Raw genomic sequence first — 21183 nt, 5'->3', positions numbered from 1 at the left:
CCCTTTTCTTATCTTTCAATAGCTTTTTTATGTGTCCTGTCTTTTGTTAAGAATTCCACTAAGGTTCCAGTCAATAAATTGCTCTGTTATTCCATAGATCTCATGTTCCTCCCTTTGGTAATTATCTCATTCCACCATATTAAGGTAATCTGTATAATATAAATTCTTTGAGGGCAAAGAAAGAACCATTCCCATCTTTGCTTCACTTGTTCTGAAGAAAAGTGTTATATGCAAAGGAATCATTTTATAAACATTTATTAGACACACTCAAATCCTTTCTGCCTCAAATCTCTTCCTCTATTAATTTTTTCTCACTTTGATCAACCATTTTTTGGGAATCCTCTCCACATTTATATACGCCTTTGTTGCTGTTGCTTCTCCAGGCTCTAAGTCTCACAGAAGCTACCCGATCCTCACAATGGGTTCAACTTTGTTCCAGTATCTAGAAACTGGAGGCCAATACTGAGTTGAGACGGAGGAATTTGAAGCTTTCTAACCAAACACCTAGAGAACTACATTAACTACTCTAGTTCCTGTTCTGACCAAACTTCTTCCTTGGTGACCTACATGTCACCCATGTCTTCTAGAATGATTCTGTATATAATCTATAAAATAAGGGGTTGGCATGCATTATAAACAGAGTCAAAAAAATTTGTGATTTTACATAAACTACTCAATATGAGTCCTGTTTATCTATGAAAAAGAGATTTTTAAAATGTTTAACTTCACAGAGTTTTCTCAAGTATAAAATAAAATAACAAAGAGCCTAGCATAACATCTGATATATAGCATGTAACAAATGTTCCCAGTCTGTGCTAAAAGTCAATGGACCAGCTAACCTGCCTCCCTCTTCCCTCTATAAAATCTTCCCATCAAGAAATCTTGCAGGGATATGCTAACTTACATGGCCCAATATCATACTAGATAATTGAAAATTTAGTTGTCATAATCCAAGAACATTCTGAAAATTCCAATGGAATGAGATTTCTTCTGCAGAACCCAAGCCCAAGTACAAGTCTGTTCCCTAAAATGTCGGAGCCTATATCTTCCTTCATTATGCTAAAATCCTAACTGGTCGAGTCCTCAGAATTGAATAAAGATGGCCCCATTTTATCCTGCAATTCCAAGGCCTTCATAACTCTTTTTTCTATGTCCTAGAGCCTGGGATCTTGCTCAGATCCATGCCTTGCTCAATTCATAAACAGAACTATATGAGCCCATATACCAAGTTCCATAACCAGGATACACAGGAATAGGTGTGAATAAAGAACTCAAAGACCTCCCTAAATATTCTTGAGGTAAGTATTAGGATATTAAGGAACAGGAAGAAAAAAGGCAAGAAACCCATCATTTATTCATTGTTTTACTTCTTATGGTAAAAAATGGTGAACGCAAAGAGCTACTATTGTCTATTGTTCCCAGGAAAAAAGAAACTTCATTCCAAAGCCATAATATAGAGAGGGAGATAAAGGAGTAACTTCATAGTGGAGAAATCTGACAAACACTGACTCAGCCAGGTAAATAGATGTTAACATTAGCAATGATAAGTCATATGGAGAGTCATAAGTAAATACTGCTAACATGTATGATAAGAATAATCTTTATACTAACTTTTATGATGATAATCTCAAAAACCCATAACCTCAGTTTAATTATGAGAAAAACACCAGACAAACTCAAATGGAGGGACAGTTTATAAAATACAAATCAGTACTATTCAAAACTATCAAGGTCATCAAGACCAAAGAAATGTCAGAGAAACTATCACAGTTTAGAGAGGCCTTACACATAACTAAATGTAATGTGGTATCTATCCTAGATGGGATCCTGGAACAGAAAAAGGACATTGGATAAAAATAAAGAGAATTGAAATAAAGTATGAAGTTTAGTTAATGCATCACTATTAGCTCATTAGTTTGACCATAAAACTGAGTGTAGGGTATATGGCAACTCTGTGTACTACCTTTATAGCTTTTCCACAAATCTAATACTATTCCAAAATAAGGAGTGTATTTTTTAATCTGCCTACTGAATTTTAAGAAATAAATTTAAAAAAATATTACCTAGACAGCTATAGTGAAAGTATAGAACACCAAAGATAAAAAGAAGATTTTAAAAGCAACCAAAGAATAAAGACAGATAAATTAAAAAGGGTATCAGCTTACTTCTCATCAATGGCACAATGGAAGTCAGAAAAAAGCAGATAATATTTTCAAAGTGCTTAGAGAAAATAACTTCAACTTAGAATTATATGCCCAGAAAAAAAATTTTTTTAATAAAAACAAAGCAAAAGAAAAACAATTTTAGAGAAATTAAAATGGCTCTATTGGTTCACACTAAAGGAAATTATGAAGGATATTCATGGAGTGGAAGAAAAATATGTTCCAGATAAAAGGTCTTAGATGCAAGAAGGAATAACAAGCAAAGAAAATACAAACATAGACAAATAAAATTAAGAACTATCTACAAACAATAATAAAGATACTTAATTTTCATTATCAAAAATTTTGGAATTAAAATGCCTATAACAGGAGGGGTAAAGATAGCAGATTTTTCCTTAGGTATTACATAAAGAAGACAAATGTATTGTTTAAATTTAGACTTAAGTTAAATATCTATATCCTTATTACCAAGGCAATCATTAAAAGAATAGAAATAGAATTTATGATTGCCAAACTAGTCAACAGGAAGATTTTGAATGAGAAAGAAAAGTTTTGTTGCTCAAAAGGGAAGAGAAAAAAAAGAGAGAGAAATAAAAAGAAGTGTAGAAAAAAGCAGAATGAATAGACAACATAAAATAAAATGGTAAAGATGATTGTGATATATTAGTCATTATTAATAACAATTAGTAAATCCTCTTGATAAAAGACAAGATTCAAATAGGATCAAAAACAAATCTAGCTGTACTGACTTCTCAAAAGATACACTAAACAAAGTCATAGAAAAATCTAAAAGTACATATAATTGAAAAATACAATCAGTGTTTTGGGAGTCTGTAAAATTAACTTGAAGGACTCACAGGACTCAACACATAGTCACACTCATGGCTAGGATTTATTACATGAAAAAGACACAAAGTAAAATCAGCAAAGGAAGTCCAGTGAAAGCCAAATATAAGCTTCCAAGAGTCCTTTCCCAGTGGAGTCACATAAAGCATGCTTAATTCCCAAAGCAATGAATTGTAACAGAATTTGTGAAATGTTGTCTACTACAGAACCTTATTAGAGACTCAGTGCTCAGGGATTTAATTGGAAGTTGGTCATGGTCAAGCTCCCCAAAAATTGACCCACAGATTCAATAAAATTCCAATCAAAGTCTATATAGATTTTTTTCATTGAATTTGGCAATCTGATTCTAAAAGTTATACAGAATATCAAAGAGCCAAGTATAACCTAAACATTCCAGAAAAAGAAGAACAATTTCAGGAAAATTGTTTTACCAGTTAGGTAGAATTACTTTAAACCTATACCAATTAATACAGTGTATTGGCACAGAAACAGACAAGTTAACCAATAATGGACAAGAATAAAGCCCAGAGAGAGTCTCAAAATATAAGGAAATGTGATTTCGGATAGAGCTGGCTTCAGAAGATGGTGCTAGAATAGTTGATTTTCCATACGAAATGGAAAAAAAAATAATTTAATCATTACCTCTCACTAAACACAAAAGTAAATTCCAGATGGATTAAATACTTAAATGAAGAAGATAAAATTTTAGACCATTTCAAAGAAAATGTAGGAGAATATTTATAAAATCTCAGAGTAGGGAATTATTTCTTATACAACATGCAAAAAGTACAATTCATAAAAGAAACAATCCTTGACAGTAAAATCAAGAACTACTACTCATCTAAAATAACTGTAAAGAGGGTAGAATGTTAAGCAACAATTAAAAGGAAACACTTCTGGAATATTTAAGCAACAAAATACTAGTCCAAGGGGGAAAATATCCTTTGAATAAATTTAAAATCATTTTTAAATCCCACAGAAAAACTGGCAAAAAGCACAAATACAAATGTAACAGAAAAATAACTGTTTATTAACAGTTGCTGTTCATAGCAGCAACTGTTAATAAACCCCCCAAAAACCCCATCGATAGTTAAGTGTCTGAAAAATGAATTTAGTTTATCCACACAATGAAATACTCTACAGTAGAGAAAACAAAGTACAACTATCCACATCAATATGGATGGATATCAAATCATAATGTTAACTGAAAAGAACAGGTCACATAAGAACACACACAGTATAATTCCCTTTACAAAGAACAAAGCTAAAAGTTATACATGCTTTAGAGGTACATATGAATGCTAAAGCTATAAATATGTAGCAGAGCTTCAAATATATGAAATAAAGTAAGAGAGAGAGGGAAGTGGATGGACATGCAAAGCAAAGGTAATGGTTAGAATGTTACTCCAAGTATAAAGAGAAGCCTCTGGAAGGTTTTGAGTTGGGAGTGGTGTGAGTTGGTATTTGTTTTTAAATACTCTCTGGCTATATATGAAATGTAACTGCATGGAAGCAAGAACTCCAGAGGCCAATTAGGGGACTATTTCAATAATTCAGGCAGGAGATAAAGGTGTCTTGGACAAAGGTGATAGTGAAGGTGGTAAAAAACAACCAAATTTGGGATTTATATGAAGATAAAAAATTTGCTGATTATAGGGTTTGTGCCAAAGTTGAAAACCAAGATTGAAAGATTATCTTTAGGGTTTTGAGCAAACCAACTGGATGAACAGGGGTGCCATTTACTGAAGCTGACACTAGAAAAGCAAGTTTGGAAATGAGTGAAAATCAAGAACTGTGTTTAAGAGATGCTACCTTAACAGGCACCTAGTTAGTTCAATCGGTTAAGCATCCAGCTCTTGGTTTCAGTTTAGGTCATGATTTCAGGGTCATGAAATCAGGCCCCGTATTGGGTTCTGCCCTCAGAACAATGTCTGCTTAAGACTCTCTTTCCCTCTGCTCCTCTCCCACCAAAACAAATGAATATATCAGAAAGAAAAGAAGAAAAGAAAGAAGAAAGAAAGAAAAGAAAAAAAGAAAGAAAGAAAGAAGAAAGAAAGAAAAGAAAAAAAGAAAGAAAGAAAGAAAGAAAGAAAGAAGAAAAAGAAAAAGAAAGAAAGAAAGAAAGAAAGAAAGAAAGAAAGAAAGAAAGAAAGAAAGAAAGAAAAAGAAGAAGAAGAAAGAAAGAAAGAAAGAAAGAAAGAAAGAAAGAAAGAAAGAAAGAAAGAAAGACTACCTTAAGACACTTACCAAACAACTCAGTGGTGATCTCATGTGTGCAACTGAATATGGATCTCAGAGGTGAGGTCAGGGCATATGCCACATTTCACTGATTCTATGATATACTTTTTCATATTTTAATATCCTCGAAAATGAGATGTGTCTTTCAATCAATGTTGTCTTACAATGAGAACTGACAACATTTTTTTCTTTCTAGTAGTATATAAAATATAATCAAGAGGATCTTAGATCCTTTGAATTATAGAATACTTGAAAGACATAGGAATATAGTAGGCATTACAGCCATATATCTACCGTGAGATCACTCAGGAAGGAAGTATAAGTAGAGGGAGAAAAAGATGTAGGAATGACACCTGGGGACAGAGCACTGGACACTTATAGGCCTGGAAAAAGAAGAAGAGAGGCTGGCAAAGGGAAATTAAAAGCGTGTCCAGTGAATCAGGAATAAGAGTTAACAGCCGGCATATCTTGAAAATAATAAAGTTATTTCAGAAAAGAGGAAGAAGAGATCTGTTGTATCTGATACAACTGAGAAAATAGAAGACAATGAAGGCTGAGAATGAAGAAGAAAGAAAGAACAAGACATCAGTTTTCTAATTAGGAGTGGTTCAAAAGAATGGCAAGGACAAAAGCCTGATGTGGATGGAAGGGAAAAAAAAAGCATGTAGAACCAAAGATGTCTTTAAATCATTTAGTATATTTACTGTTTTTTCTTATCCCAACTAGAATAGAATATTCCATAAGGCAGAGATCTTTGTTTTGGTTTGTTTTATTTGTTTGTTTATATTCTAAGAGCCTAATATAGTGACAGATAAATATCTGTTGTATTGAACTGACTCTTTTCAGTTTTACTATAAAATAGAGCAGAGAAATAGAACAATAGTGAATTTTAACGGTCTTTTATGTAGAGAATAAGTGACATTCTGGTAGCTTCTTACCAAAAAAGACAACCAGCAAATAGAAATTATTGTAGGGCAGATTTGAGCTCAAAATAAGCAAGAACAGAAGAGAAGGATGCCTTTTGCAGAGGTAGTAAGGGTATGATTGGCTAAAACAGACAATAAGCTATAAAATAGTATCAAAGAATGCTGGAGTTTTAGAGAAGATTAAGGAATTATTGGACAGAAAGTTAGACTGAAGGGCCTTCTAACTTTAAATTTTTTCTTTTCAGAGTCACTGCAATTTTTAAGTCTGAGATTCATCTCATCCTTTCACCTGGGGCATTCTGAGCCATTCTGAGCATTCTCTGTTAGGGAATACAAATGTATAAAAATTTAAAGTCCAAGAAAAATACAAATTTAAATACAAAAAATGCGGCATGAAAAATAATTTTATGCATTTCAACACCAATTTTAATAATGTATGCCCAATTGTGCCATTGCATTAACATACATAATTGAGCTTTCTCTTAAATAAAAATAAAATAAAAAAAGAATTGAAAAGAGGCATTTGGTTATATTCAAAGAATTATACAATTGAATTGCATCTGAATGTAATATCTCCCAGTCTTTACTGCATGAGACTCATAACTGTTGCAGAGACAAATCAATTATATTATAAAAACTTTTGCTATTATTCCAAGTTCTTTGAGTAAGTGGCAAAATCCCAGAACTGAACTTCAATACTAATTTATTTAATCCTAGGTGTGAAGCAGTCAGAATCATTTCAGGAAGCTATTCGTTAAATTTTGAGTGTCTGGAGAGATCTCACAAAGTTTTTCTTAAATATTATTAAATCAGTGTAAATAACATTGATTTAAGATACCACTTAAACAAAATGAAACTTCACATTATTAATGTAAAGCATAGTAAAAGTTATCAGATTGTCTGTCCTTGGATTCTGAAATATGTCCTATAGCGTCTTGTGGCCAATCTGTTCAGAAATCCTTCTGCTGAATTTTTCTCTGCGGGCTGGCTGAAGAGCCAGGAATAGGTTAATGAAATGCATGCATGGAATGAAAAAACAAATTATAAGTGGTAATTCAGCCACTAAACCTTTGCAAGGCTGGGGGGAAATAGGAAAATAAAGCTAATCTTATTTCATTTTTCTTTATATACCAAAATGTCACCTCATAAATCCCATTTTCTGTTTCTATAAAGATTCTGTGTTAGAACTATTGTTTATTAAAAGTTCTGCTGCCATATGGATAACTTTAAAAAAATCTCCCCCCAAACCTTTACTATGTGCAAATATCCAGCAATTTTACATTCATGGTCTAAAATTTTAATTTAAATTCCCTTCATTTCCTTACAAATCAACGTGGTGCACTATGTAAAGGAACTATGTAAATATCAGGACCTTGAACTTTAGTATAAGAACTTCTCTCAAAATATATTTATATGAACCACAAACAAATCTGAAAATTTTCCTACTAAAATCATCCTTCTAGCTAACAGTATTTTGGGTTTTTTTTAGAACATCTTTGAAGCCTCATAGACTGGCTTAGATTTTTAGCCTAGCAGATTAATAATGTACTATAAAGTGTGAAGCTGCCATCATAAAATAAATTTGGAACATATACAAGCTCCTATATTAAAACATTGAGGGAAATGTTAAGGAATGAATTAAAGTATATCATTTATAACTCTAAACATACAAACAGCAACATGAGGATAACCTAGCTAAAAACAATGCACTTTGAAATGAATACTAAAAGACAAGATATATAAACTGTGTAGTATTTGTAATTTTAACATAGTATGCACTTTTTATTTTAAAATAAAGACCTCTGAGAAACAAACACTGACCAGTACCAATTCTATAGAAATATAAGAGGCTTAAATCACTAAAAACAAATTAAAATCTAAAATAGAGCCAACACACTTTCGTGTTCCTCTTTAAAAATATCTTATCTTCTTTTCCTAGTGGCTTATTGAGTAAAACTCCTGAAGCCTCTGAACACTGGACCTTCATTTTCAGCTTACATTTTAAGAATATGAGAACAATTTGATGATACCAAATTTTTCATCTGGATCTTTGTAAAGGGCTGTTATTCTCTGACCTAATAATGACAGGTCAGATCCTGCTCTTGTATCTATTTAAAAATTCAGATAGAGTCAATTCAGAAAATATAAATAAATTTATTTAAAAACATCCTAGCTCTTTCAAAATATGCCTTCTAATATTTACATGTAAAGTGCAAGCTCTTTAATATGTACAACTTCCAACAAAAAACCACAAGTTTTGAAAAATCTCTCAGTTCTGTCAGAATCCTTAGGAGCTTTCCGCAGAGGGCTCCAGGTTCCTATCATGGAGTTTAAAGAGCGGTTTAGTTGTAAGAACTTTAATACTAACATCCTTAGAACTCAGTGAAAGACAATGGCCATATTGTAAGAAAAAATTCCATTCATCTTTATTTATGTATTAGGTAATTATTCCGCTTGAAGCCTAAGAGGTTTATTTTTAAACTTCTGAGGATAGAAGAATAGCAGGTTTGCAGATCATTTAGGGGAAAAAAATACATATTTTAACACAATCACATAAATGGCCTTAGTTTAAATTTTCCTACTGTGCTGTTAAGCACCTTCGTATTAATAAGCAAAGGCATATAATGAAAAGAAGCTGTCCACAGCGGCAGTTAAAGTATCATTTGGTTGCTGTATTGCAGCAAATACAAAGTTTGTGTAAAGTGCTATTAGGCTTTCCAAAAATAGTAACTTGAATTCTAAAGGAAGGCCAAAGGTCACTTACCTCGCCACGTAAACCTAACTCAAATTCTAAGAAAAGGCTAAAAAAGAATACTTCTACCTGTAAAGTATCACTGGAAACATGTCTTACTTGTACAAAAGAAGACAACTTTTGAAATACTGCTTTTGAATTTATCATTTCAAATCAAGGCCTTGATAAATTTGGGGAGCAGGGAAATAGAAACTATGATGAAGAATGGAAAAACTGGTTTATCTTTCTTAGCCGCTAGTATTTGAGCCCGGAGTCTTTGAAAAAAGACTGAAAAGTAACAACAAGGCAATTCTATATCTTTTGCATACACTAAACTTTTTAAACTCAGGTTTAAAAAAAGAAGCCCATCTAAATTAAATTTCTACCCTTAAAACTGTTGTCATATTTAAAAATCAGTCTTAAATATTACATACAATTGTCTGTCTTTATTTATCCAAAAATGGCCTGTTATTTTTTCATGTAGAAAAGTCCACATTTTTCCAACCAGTTCACTAGAAATGTATGCTAAGTGTAAGTATTCTGTATTAGTAATAATGGTGTTGAGATAAATACCTGATAATGAGCAAATCAGTCTAAATTGAGGGAGGCAGGGGTGTTTGTTTTTTAATTCAGATAATTGACTACAGAATTAAGCCACAAACTGAAAAATAAGAATCACTTCACAGCTAATCGTGGCCCTTCCTCAATTTTATCTGCTGGCAATCCAAATCTATGAATCTCTAAATTAACCTTTAAGAAAAGGGTCCTGTCTTAGTCCAAAATTTGTAATACAGCAAAGAGGAAAAATGGAATTTTGAGTCAGATGACCTGGGACTGAGCCATGGCTAGCTAAGAGTTAACCACCAAACTAAATATTTAAGTTTCTTATCTGCAAAATGGGCCTAGCACCACTCAGCTCCTAGGCAATACTGAAGTTAAATGAAATCGTGTGCTGTTGGGCAAATAATCGGGGGCAATCGATAAATTTCTTCATTTCTTTACAATATGAATATACTCTCTAATAGATACCTACTATTCTTTTTTGTTGTTTTAAATAGCAATGAAGAAAGAAGAACCTAGACTTAAGTCACACTACACTTTCTAACAAGTAAAACAACCATCACTATCTTACTTCGGAAGCAGAAGAAAAACAGGTTCATCCTATCTTTCAGATTGTAAGATGCACGTGGATGGCCTAAGGGACTGGAGGTCCTATTTCTCCTAGTTTTCTTACTTTTTACACTTCTTTTTTTTATCCTAAGGCCCTATTATTGTATTTTCTGGATCCCATTCATACACTTTCTATAGGGCATTACTCCTGAAAACAGATGAAAAAGCAACAATTCCAACTACAGAATTGAGTTAAGTGGTCCATGTCTGAATACAACAGATGACTGGATTTTTAGCTATATTTATTTCATAATTATTTTAAAATAAGTTATAAATATTAATGATGCTTATAAAGAAATGAAATAGTCAAAATGTTTTTATAAGGTCTATTTATAAGTCTAAAATTATTATACTTAAAATATAGAGATGTTTTTCCTCTTTCAGTCACAGTTATAATGTATTTTAAATATTCATTACAGAAATATATGAATGCCAAAATTAAAATAACCTAGTTAAAATTACAACCAAATTATATATATATTTTATACATATTTCATATATGTATAAAATATATATATATTTACAGCTATATAATCTGAGTATGTATTTCTTTTAGAAAGTCTTCAGTCTTAAGGCACTCCTTTTAAACTCTTTTTAAGATATTTCCATAATTAAGTTCCTACAATGTGTCACAAGACAAATATAAATTTCCATGATCTAAAATGGTCATAACATCTAAGTTTGAAAAACTTTTCATTACATATGTTAATCATTTTTTGCACTTATAGGCAATTCAATTCCAAACAATTAACACAATGATTTATGACATTTTTTTTTTCACATTTTGATGTCAGAGGGTTTATAAAAACACTATTTTGAAAGCATATTTTCTCTGTGGCTTAAATGTCATATCACAGAATGATTTTATTTTCTAGAGCTCTAATTTTTTCAAAGAGAATAGTATATAAAACTCCTTCCAAAAATTAATTGTTTTAATTGAATTATTAGGTTTTTTTTAAAAAGATTTGTAACAAAACCCATTTAGGATTCTTAATATGCACTGGCCATATTAATATTCCTAATATATGTGCCATATCCTATTCTTCCTGTGTATATTGGATATTTAAAGTAATTAGGAAGAGCACAAGTTTGATTAAATATATGATAAGCCATCCTTGCTTTATTCTTAAAAGGCAAACAATTTACTTCTTTTTAACTAAAAATGTTTTATGATTACTCACTTGTTCACCACCTTTAATATAAAAAAATCAATGTGTGTAAACTTATTTTACTAGGTGATAGATAAAAACATATCAAAAGAGTATGAATTGTGTATTTATTAGGAAATGTAAATAAAAATATTGAACTTCAAAAATTTATTATAGACTGCTTTTAAATGTTTATTTTCTCTCTGAATTCAAAATGATTGACTTGAGCACAATATTAAGTAAAAAATAAAGCAGTCCTCCTGCCTGAAAGACTCCTGAATAAAAAGAAAATTATTTTTGGATTTTCCTCTTGATCAGATATGAAATATTCTGAAACGCCACCTCTATAATTTGATAAAAAGCTTGATATCCCCAAATGAAAATAGGACTCAGCACTTTCATTTTTCTGTCTCTAAAGGAACCTAGGTAAACTGATTTTTTTTTTAAATGAAAATCTCAGGCATAAAGGTGGCAGTAATGAAGCAAGCTTAAATATGCGCTGACCTTTGAAATGAACTGCAATCCGCGTTGTTTGGCCACGGATCTGACTGTGTTACTGTCTCCATCTATTTCTAGCATGAAAGATGTGGGTGTTGGAGCTGCTCTGCTCTCTGGTGGATGTTGACAGCATGGCTGCAAACATACAGCAGCACCAAAAGAGACAGCTACACAGCATGGAACAGAAAATTTAACCACACAGCCATCATAGACAGAACTAAAGCACTGATCTATATTTTCTTTAAAACTTGCTAGCAAGGTAAACTATAAACATGTCTCCATCTTGTAAAAGCAATATATTTTGTGTTAAGAAGAGTATTGCTGAAAAAAAAAAGAAGAGTATTGCTGTTAGGAGGCGAATGTGAATTGAAAATACACAAAATTATTCAATGATTTTAAAAATCATTAGAAGTCTCAGGTAGTTTTCTCAGGATGCGCACAAAGGAAAGAATACAGGCTGGAGAAATATACCTTTTAATTAAATACATAGTGGGATTTCATATAATTACCAATGTTCCTGGAGTGACATTTTCTTCTTCTTTTTTTTTAATTTTTTGCTTAGGATAAGTACTTCATCAATAATTAGTTTATGTAAGATAGAAGGACATTCCTTTTTAAATGATTCCTAGGAGTCATAAGAAACTTCAAAATATCATCTAGCACTATCTCCGTTAACAGTGGACTACCTAAAGTTCTGTGTCTCAGCTTTGTCAGCTATTACTTGGTCTGCCTCTAAAAACTACTTTTAAAACAATGAGACAATGCATGCAAAAAACTTTAAAGAATAATAAAGCTACCACAATTTGCAACACCACAAGTTAAGCAAATTCTATACTTTTTTACATTCTACTCTAGAATCTTAAAGTACTTTTAGGTGAAACCAAAATATCTCATAGTCAAATGTAACACATTATCTCCTTATTCCAGTTTGACATAAATGTAGTCATCAAATCAACAGGCATTGACTAAGAACTTCCTCCTGTTGTGCTCAGAATGCTAAAAGAAAGGTAGTACTAATGGGCTCATGAATAAAGGTCTGTCACCATTACCTTTCTTCTTAGCATAAAATATTTTGGTTGGCCTTTAATAAATACTAACACTATATATCTCTCATGTTGGAGATATGATCCTTATAGTCAAAGATTTTACAGTCTTCAAAGAGTGGTATATATGCAAAAAAATTAAATGACAAAAGTAAAAAGTCAATCAAGCTTTTGAGCATGTGATATAGTTGCACTTGATATGATAGAATCAAATGCTGGTATTGGAATAATCTTGGATAACCACTTCTTTTATTTTCATTTAGATCACCCATTCTAATATCTTAACAGAAAAAAAAAACTTGAAAAGAATATTTGCTTTGTGGTGGGAATATAAAACTCAAGTATGTTTGAGAGGAATGATTCTTAAAATTAGTTATACTAAAGGAAAAATAAAAATATCTATATTCCAAATCCCTGATCTAGCAATTTTTAACCTCAATAAAAAAGACTATTTCTATTCAGTAGTAACCAGAGATTTTGATTGAGTTATGCCTCCTAGAGGGAGAAATTATGAGAAACCTGGATATAAAATACTGATTTCTTTATGGTCTGAAAAAAAAAATTGTGTGTGGGGGAATTGTAAGGTACAAGTGAGCTGGAACCTGTTTGTAATATTTCCTCTCTCATTCAGCAAATTTTGGATTTCCAATGTATATCCCAGAAGTCACATCCTTCTAAATGAGTAAATAATATAGGCGCGATTTTTTTAAAAGTGCCTTGTTGTACCTAAGTGCACTGCAGGACATCTGGCACGTTTCATTCTGAAATGATGTTTATCCACAGAAACGCCATCAGTGGAAGATGTATTGAAAAGCTGAAGGTCTATTAAGGGAGTATGGGACAGCTGCATACATTCTGTATAAGGCCATGGAAATGACACAGCAATACCCCATCTGTGGCTTTGGTTCACAGAGCTTTGAATAAAAATTCAAGATCAAACTTCACTTGTTAAGGAAAAGAAGACTCCTAATAGAAAGCTAGTATTAATAGTCTTATATATAAAGGTCTGTTACTGTTAGCTTTCTTCTTAAAATACATTGTGGGATGTCTATGCCTTTAATAAATACTAATACTACGTATATTCACCTCTTGATGTTATTTGAAGAACTGCTTGTAAGGAACTACAATTTGCACTTTTATAATTTAGGCCATTTGTGAATAGGCTTAAAACTTGGAGAAGTATGAGGAAGGGGTAGGGCAGATGTTGTTCAAACTTCCCTATTTGGCCCTGCCAAGTCCTTCATTCTGGACCTACAATACCCAGCCTATTCAAAACTCAATGTCTCTTAATGAAGATTACTAATCAAGCTGATTTATGTGGTAGTGTAGGAGGTGGGGGTCATTCTTTTTTTTTTTTTTTTTTTTTTTTTTTTTTTTTGGTGGTGCTGCTCCTAAAGAAAGTTTAATGCTCACAAAAGCCTCAGATTGACAGCTCCACAAAATGGAAATTCACAGAACAGAAGTATCACATGTGAGGGGGATATAGCCTCCCCTTATGTTAACCTGCCAATTCACAATTTCAACCTGCAAGGATCTGCCACCAAATTCAAGAGATTAATTCAGTCCCTGTGCCTGTTCAATCCTTTGCCAATAAGGAGGCCAATTAGTTTCAACTACACTGGTTAGTTTACGTCTGTCTTTATTTTTTTCTAATGGGGGCATTTTCTCTCCATCATTTGGATGATTTTGACCCCCCGTTCATTGCAGGTTACTATAAAATGGCTGTCAATCACTTCAAATCACAGCTTAATGTGAACCAAAGCCTGAGGTGAAAAGTTCAGTCATTAGCTATTGAAACCATCCAGCTCCCCATTGGGGTGGGTTTTGTAATGTTCATAGGAAAACAATAATGATAATAATACTATAAATTTGAAATAATATTGCAATTCTCTATTGAAAAATACGATAGTCAACTAAATAGCTAAGTTCGCTTCAGTTAACTTCTAGTCTTAAAAAAGTCATCAATTCCAAACTTCTTAACCCATGTGCATTTCTTGTGTATATTCATAAATTACTATATCTCAGAAAACTTTTATTTGTTAAGAATTAAAATACTTACCTCATTTATATATGATTTAAAATTTCATTTTAGCCTGTATTTCTAGAAGATAAATTCTAACACTACTAAAAGTGCAATGTTAAAAAAAAAAGGTAGAACACCTGAGGTTTTTTAAGTTAACAAATGAAAATATTCTATGCAAATATAATGCCACTAACTTTAATATCTGGAACTCCAGAGGAAAACTTAGAGATGAAGAAATGCACAATTGATTGAAGAAATACATTATGACTAGACAGGTGTGTTAATTTTTCCTCCGAAGTAGAAATAGGTGAAGTGATATTTTTCATTCTTCATTATTATTTATTTCTGAAAATGAGCTAACAGAGTAGGGTTTTTTTAGTAGAAAGGGGAACAAAGAATTCGAGGCATCTATGGAGCTGTGTATGATGGAGGAAAGATCACAGAGGAGAGATTGACACCAAAGCCTTCCATTGATAACATTTTCTTTGTAAAGAGTATCTACTGTGCCCCAAGTACTCCACCAGTCACAAGGGTACTGTGGCTTACATACCCTGAAACAAACACTGGATCTCAAAGCAACATGCTGGCAAATCTAGATAAATATTTAGACTGTAATAATAGGTAAAAACGTGAAGCTGAACAATTCATATTTATCTCCACCAAATTCAGAAATTTCAAATTTTCTTTTTAATTTTTTCCTCTAATCTACATATTCAGAGGTTCTTAACTCCAGTTTTCTCTATTCTACCCCTAGAGGGCAGTAGAAAATACAGAAATACTGAGTTTGGTGGCTAAAAAAGGAGGGTAAACAATTTTTAAAGAATCAAGCAAACTAATAATATAGCACTTTCAAGGACTGATAGCCACTTTTATATATATAAATCCTCAAAAAGTACTTGGTTTATTGATAAGCCAAAACATTTAGTACTATTTGTACTATAGACTACTATAAACATAGTTATCAATACTTAGGACAACATTCACAAGGTATAACTTAAAAAATCAGAATTCCAACCAAAATCCATTCCAAAAGTTTTTTTTAATATCCATGAATAACATTTTTTAACCTTCTTTCCAATTTAATAGTATCAGTTCATACAAAGACCTCTAAGCTTAAAATGACACTGATAATCACTGGCACTGTTAGTAATACTATAAATAATAAATCTCCCTTACATCTAAAGGAGTTTAAAAAAACAACAAACAAAGCCTAAAGCCACCAGAAGGAAGTAATTAATAAAGATTAGAGGAGAAATAAATGATATAGAAAATTAAAAAAAAAAAACAATAAAACAGATCAATGAAACCAGGAGCTTGTTCTTTGAAACAATTAATGAAATTGATCAACTTCTACCTAGACTTATCGAAAAGAAAAAACAAGGGACCTAAATAAATAAAGTCACAAATGAGAGAGGAGAAATAATCAACATTACAGAAACACAAACAATTATAAGAGAATATTATGAAAAATTATATACCAAGAAATTAGACAACCTGAAAGAAATGGATAATTCCTAGAAACATATAAATTACCAACAATGAAACAGAAAGAAATAGAAAACTTGAAAAGACCAGTAACTAACAAAGAAATGGAATCAGTAATCAAAAAATTCCCAACAAACAATAGTCCAGGCACAGATGGCTCCACAGGTGAATTCTACCAAACATTTAAAGAAGAGTTAATATCTATTCTTTTCAAACTATTCCAAAAATAGAAAAGGAAGGAAACTTTCCACATTCTATGATGCCAGCGTCACTGTGATACCAAAACCAGATAAAGATTCCACAAAAAATAATATATATATACATATATGTCAATATTCCTGATGAACATGGAGACAAAAATTCCCAATAAAATGCTAGCAAACTGAACCTAACAATACATTAAAAAAAAAAAAAAAAAAACAATCATTCACCATGATCAAGTGGGATTTATTCCTGAGTTGCAAGTGTGGTTCAATATTCACAAATCAATCAATACAATATACTACATTAAGAAAAATGAAAAAAGGATAAGAACCATATAATAATTTCAATAGATGACAGATAAGCCACTTAGCAAAGTAGAGCATCCATGCATGATAAGAACTGTCAACAAAGTAGGTTTCAAGGGAACATACCTCAACATAATCAAGGCCAAATATGAAAAACCTACAGCTAATATCATCTTCAATGGGGAAAAACTGAGCTTTTCCTTCATGGTCAGAAACAAGACAGGGATGTCCACTCTTTCCACTGTTACATTTAACATAGTACTAGAGGTCCTAGCCACAGGAATCAACAACAAAAAGAAATAAGATGAATCCAAATCATCAGGAAGAAATAAAACTTTAACTATTTTCAGATGATATGATAGTATATAAAGAAAAAGTGAAATACTCCACCAAAAAATTGCTAGAATCAGGACACCTGGGTGGCTCAAATTGGTTGAGGCTCTGACTCCTGATTTCAGCTCAGGTCATGATCTCAGGGTTGTAGGATGGAGCCCTGCATTGGGCTCCACAGTCAGCATGGAGTCTGCTTGTCCCTCTCCCTCTGTTCCTCCCCTCACTCTTTCTCTCAAATAAATAAATAAATAAATAAATAAATAAATAAATAAAATCTTTAAAAAACAATTGCTAGAAGTGATAAATGAATTTAGCCAAGTCACAGGATACAAAATCAACATACAGATATCTGTTACATTTCTATACACCAATAATGAAGCAGCAGAGAGAGAAATTAAGGAATCAATCCCATTTACAGTTGCACCAAAAATAATAAGAAACATAGGAATTGGGCAGCCCTGGTGGCTCAGCGGTTTAGTGCCACCCTCTGCCCAGGGTATGATCCTGGAGACCCCAGATCGAGTCCCACGTCAGGCTCCCTGCATGGAGCCTGCTTCTCCCTCTGCCAGTGTCTGCCTCTCTCTCTCCCTCTCTCTCTGTGTCTCTCATGAATAAATAAATAAAATCTTAAAAAAAAAGAAACCTAGGAATAAACCTAACCAAAGGAGTAAAAAAGCTGTACTCTTAAAACTATGAAGCACCGATGAAAGAAACTGTAGATGACACAAAAAAGTGGAAAGACATCATTCCATGATCATAGATTAGAAGAACAAATATTACTAAAATTTCTATACTACCCAAAGCAATCTACATATTTAATTCAATCCCTATCAAAATATCACCAGTGTTTTTCACAGAGCTTAAACAATCCTAAAATTTGTGTGAAACCACAAAAGACACTAAATAACCAAAGCAATCCCGAATAAGAAAAGCAAAGTTGGATGCATCACAATTCCATACTTCAAGTTATATTACAAAGCTATAGTACTCAAAACAGTATGGTCCTGGCACAAAAACAGACACATAAATCAACAGAACAGAATAGAAAACCCAGAAATGAATGCACCACTATGGTCAATTAATCTTCAATAAAGCAGGAAAAAATATCCAATGGGAAAAAGACAGTCTTTCCAATAAATTGGGGTTGGAAAAACTGGACAGCAACATGAAAAAGAATGAAACTGAACTAGTTTCTTATACCACATAAAGACAAAATGAATTAGAGACCTAAATGTGAGACCTGAAACCATAAAAATCCTAAAGGAGAACAGAAGCAGTAACCTCTTTGATATCGACCATAAGTTCCTTCAAGATATGTTTCCTGAGGCAAGGGAAATAAAAGCAAAAATAAACTGTTGGGATTTGGTCAAAATAAAAAGCTCTGCACAGTGAAGGAAACAATCAACAAAACTAAAGATAACCTACAGAATGGGAGAAGGTATTTGCAAATGACATATCTGATAAAGGGTTAATATCTAAAACATATAAAACTCAATTCCCAAAAAATGAAAAATCCAATTTAAAAATGGGAAGAAAACATGAATAGACATTTTTTCCAAGATGACATACAGATTGCCACAGACACATAAAAAGATCGCTCAACATCACGGATCATCAAGGAAATACAAATCAAAACTGCAATGAGATATCGCCTCAAACCTGTCAGAATGGCTAAAATCAACAGCACAAGAAATAACAGGTGTTGGCAAGGATGTGAAGAAAGGGGACCCCTCTTGCACTGTTGGTGGGAACACAAACTGATACAGCCACTTTGGAAAACAGTATGGAGGTTCCTCAAAAAGTTAAAAAATAGATATACTAGCATCTAGCAATTTCACTACTAAGTATTTACCCAAAGAATGCAGAAATACTTATTCAAAGGAATACATGCACCCCAAAGTTCATAGCAGCATTATCTACAATAGCCAAATTGTAGAAGACATCCATTGACTGGTGAATGGAGATACACACACACACACACACACACACACACACACACACAGTGGAATATTACTTAGCCATTTAAAAAAATTAAATCTTGCCATTTACAAAGAGATGATGGATCTAGAAAGTATAATGTAAAATGAAATAACTCAGTCAAAGACAAATACCCTATGAATTCATTCATATGTGGAATTTAAGAGAAAAAAAAGCAAAGAGGAGGAAAAAGAGAGAGAGAGAGAGATGCAAACTAAGAAACAGACTCTTAATTATAGAGAATAAATTGATGGTTACCAGAGGGGAGGTGGGTGGGAGGAAAAGTGAAATAGGTGATGGGGATCAAGGATGGTGCTTGTTGTAATGAGCACTACTGTTGTATAGAAATGCTGAATCATTACATTGTATACCTGAAACTAATATTACATTGTATGCTAACTAACTGGACTTTAAATAACAACTTAAAAAAAAATAAAGACTATTTAGAATCCCCCATCACCAAAAAAAGTATCCTATTTCTGTAGTTGGACAAATTTAATAAAACTATCAAATTGTAAAAAATTAATAATAATAAATCTGCATTTCTATTATGTCTTTGGACATAATGGAAATTACATGGAATTTACAAAGGTATAATTTTTAACTAATTATAAATAATTTTGGACTTTAATAAAAAGTTATAAAAATAATACAAAAACTTCCATATACCTTCACCCAGTTTCCCTTAATGTTAACAACTTACATAGCATAGTAAATTACCAAATCCAGGACATTGACATGTGCAGAATACTAACTAAACAACAGAACTTATTCAAATTTCACCAATTTTTCCATTAATGTCCTTTTCCTGTCCTAGAATCCTGTCCAGAAACCCACATTGCATTTAGCTGGTTTCCCCCTCTTAGTCTCCTTCAATCTGTAATTGTTTCTCATTCTTTCCTTTTATAATGATCACAGAAGGAATATCATGTTCTATTCAGTGCATCAATTCAATTCAGTGCATCAAATCAGTGCATAATATTTCTTGAGGAATAGAATCTGTTAAGCATTATGCTTGGTGAGCTTATTAAGAGGAAAAAGAGACTTTACTCATGTAAATAGTATTGCTTATATGTGTATGTGTATGTGTAAGACCTGAAAGAACTTCTTTTTTTTTAAGATTGCATTTATTTATTCATGAGAGACACAGAGAGAGAGGCAGAGACATAGAGAGAGGGAGAAGCAGGCTCCCTGTGAGGACCCTGATGCAGGACTCCATCCCAGGACCCTAGGAGCACGACATGAGCCAAAGGCAGATGCTCAACTACTGAGCCACCCAGACGTCTCAAAAGCACTTCTTCAATATAAAGGCATATATTCCCTCAGATGATTGCTTCATTTGCATTATATCACTCCAGGCATGATGCTTTCTATTTGCCTTCCCAAGTCAGCTCAGAATTGTCCAGACGCAGAAAACAAGGAAATGTGAGCTTCAGCTCATGTTTTCTAGTGCTCCGTTGTGTGACATAATTGCAATAGAACAATCTCATGGGAAAGAGCAGTTCTATGGGAAATATCATTAGTTCAAGGGATCTTCAACTTTAACTAAAGCAGTGGGTTGGCTCTGGAGACAACAAACAAACCTTAGAGATGTAAAGTGGCTATGAGACACCAGTTTCAAGTGCTACAAAATCTCTGAGAAGATGTCCAACAGATCCTTCAGGCCATATCAGCAACCACTGCCCTCTCTGGTCCTCTCGGCTACCTCTAGTAGAATTACTACTTCCTACACTCTTTATTATCCAGTCCTAATATAATGTACACTGTGAAGCATGCCCTGACTTCCTACAGTGCCTCAGAAAGAAGCAACAGCTCCTTCCCATTACAGTCCTACTTCACTTTCCATGATTATGGCACGTATTTTTTCACAATTTTCATTCCTGACTATGCTGTGAGTTCTTTAAGGCCATGGATATGGGACATATTCATATTTGTCCCCCCAGTGCCACAAATCATTGTTCCAGGCACATGCTGATATTCAGTAAATGCTTGCCATGGCATATAACTGTCCCTTGGTTATTATACATGGTTCAATCAATTTGTGATACTAGAGAAGATTGTTTTAGCCCCTGTGAATAGGATAACACTGAAAGA

General features: G+C 32.8%; 1 protein-coding gene and 1 long non-coding RNA gene across 2 annotated transcripts in view; one reads left to right on the top strand and one right to left on the bottom strand.

Annotated features, from left to right (window-relative positions):
- The window catches only part of LOC119874292, a 399775-nt gene that overhangs the window by 261280 nt on the left and 117312 nt on the right, over positions 1-21183 (bottom strand). The window lies entirely within an intron of this gene.
- On the top strand, positions 977-13841 carry LOC102152754. The gene is made up of 5 exons (XR_005368043.1): positions 977-1298; positions 1423-1517; positions 9962-10057; positions 11798-11978; positions 13546-13841. It is a non-coding gene; the product is annotated as an uncharacterized LOC102152754 (long non-coding RNA).

This window comes from Canis lupus, chromosome 12, assembly GCF_011100685.1.
Source record: "Canis lupus familiaris isolate Mischka breed German Shepherd chromosome 12, alternate assembly UU_Cfam_GSD_1.0, whole genome shotgun sequence".
Taxonomy (NCBI): Eukaryota; Metazoa; Chordata; class Mammalia; order Carnivora; family Canidae; genus Canis; species Canis lupus.
This window is presented reverse-complemented; position numbering and strand designations above follow the sequence as displayed.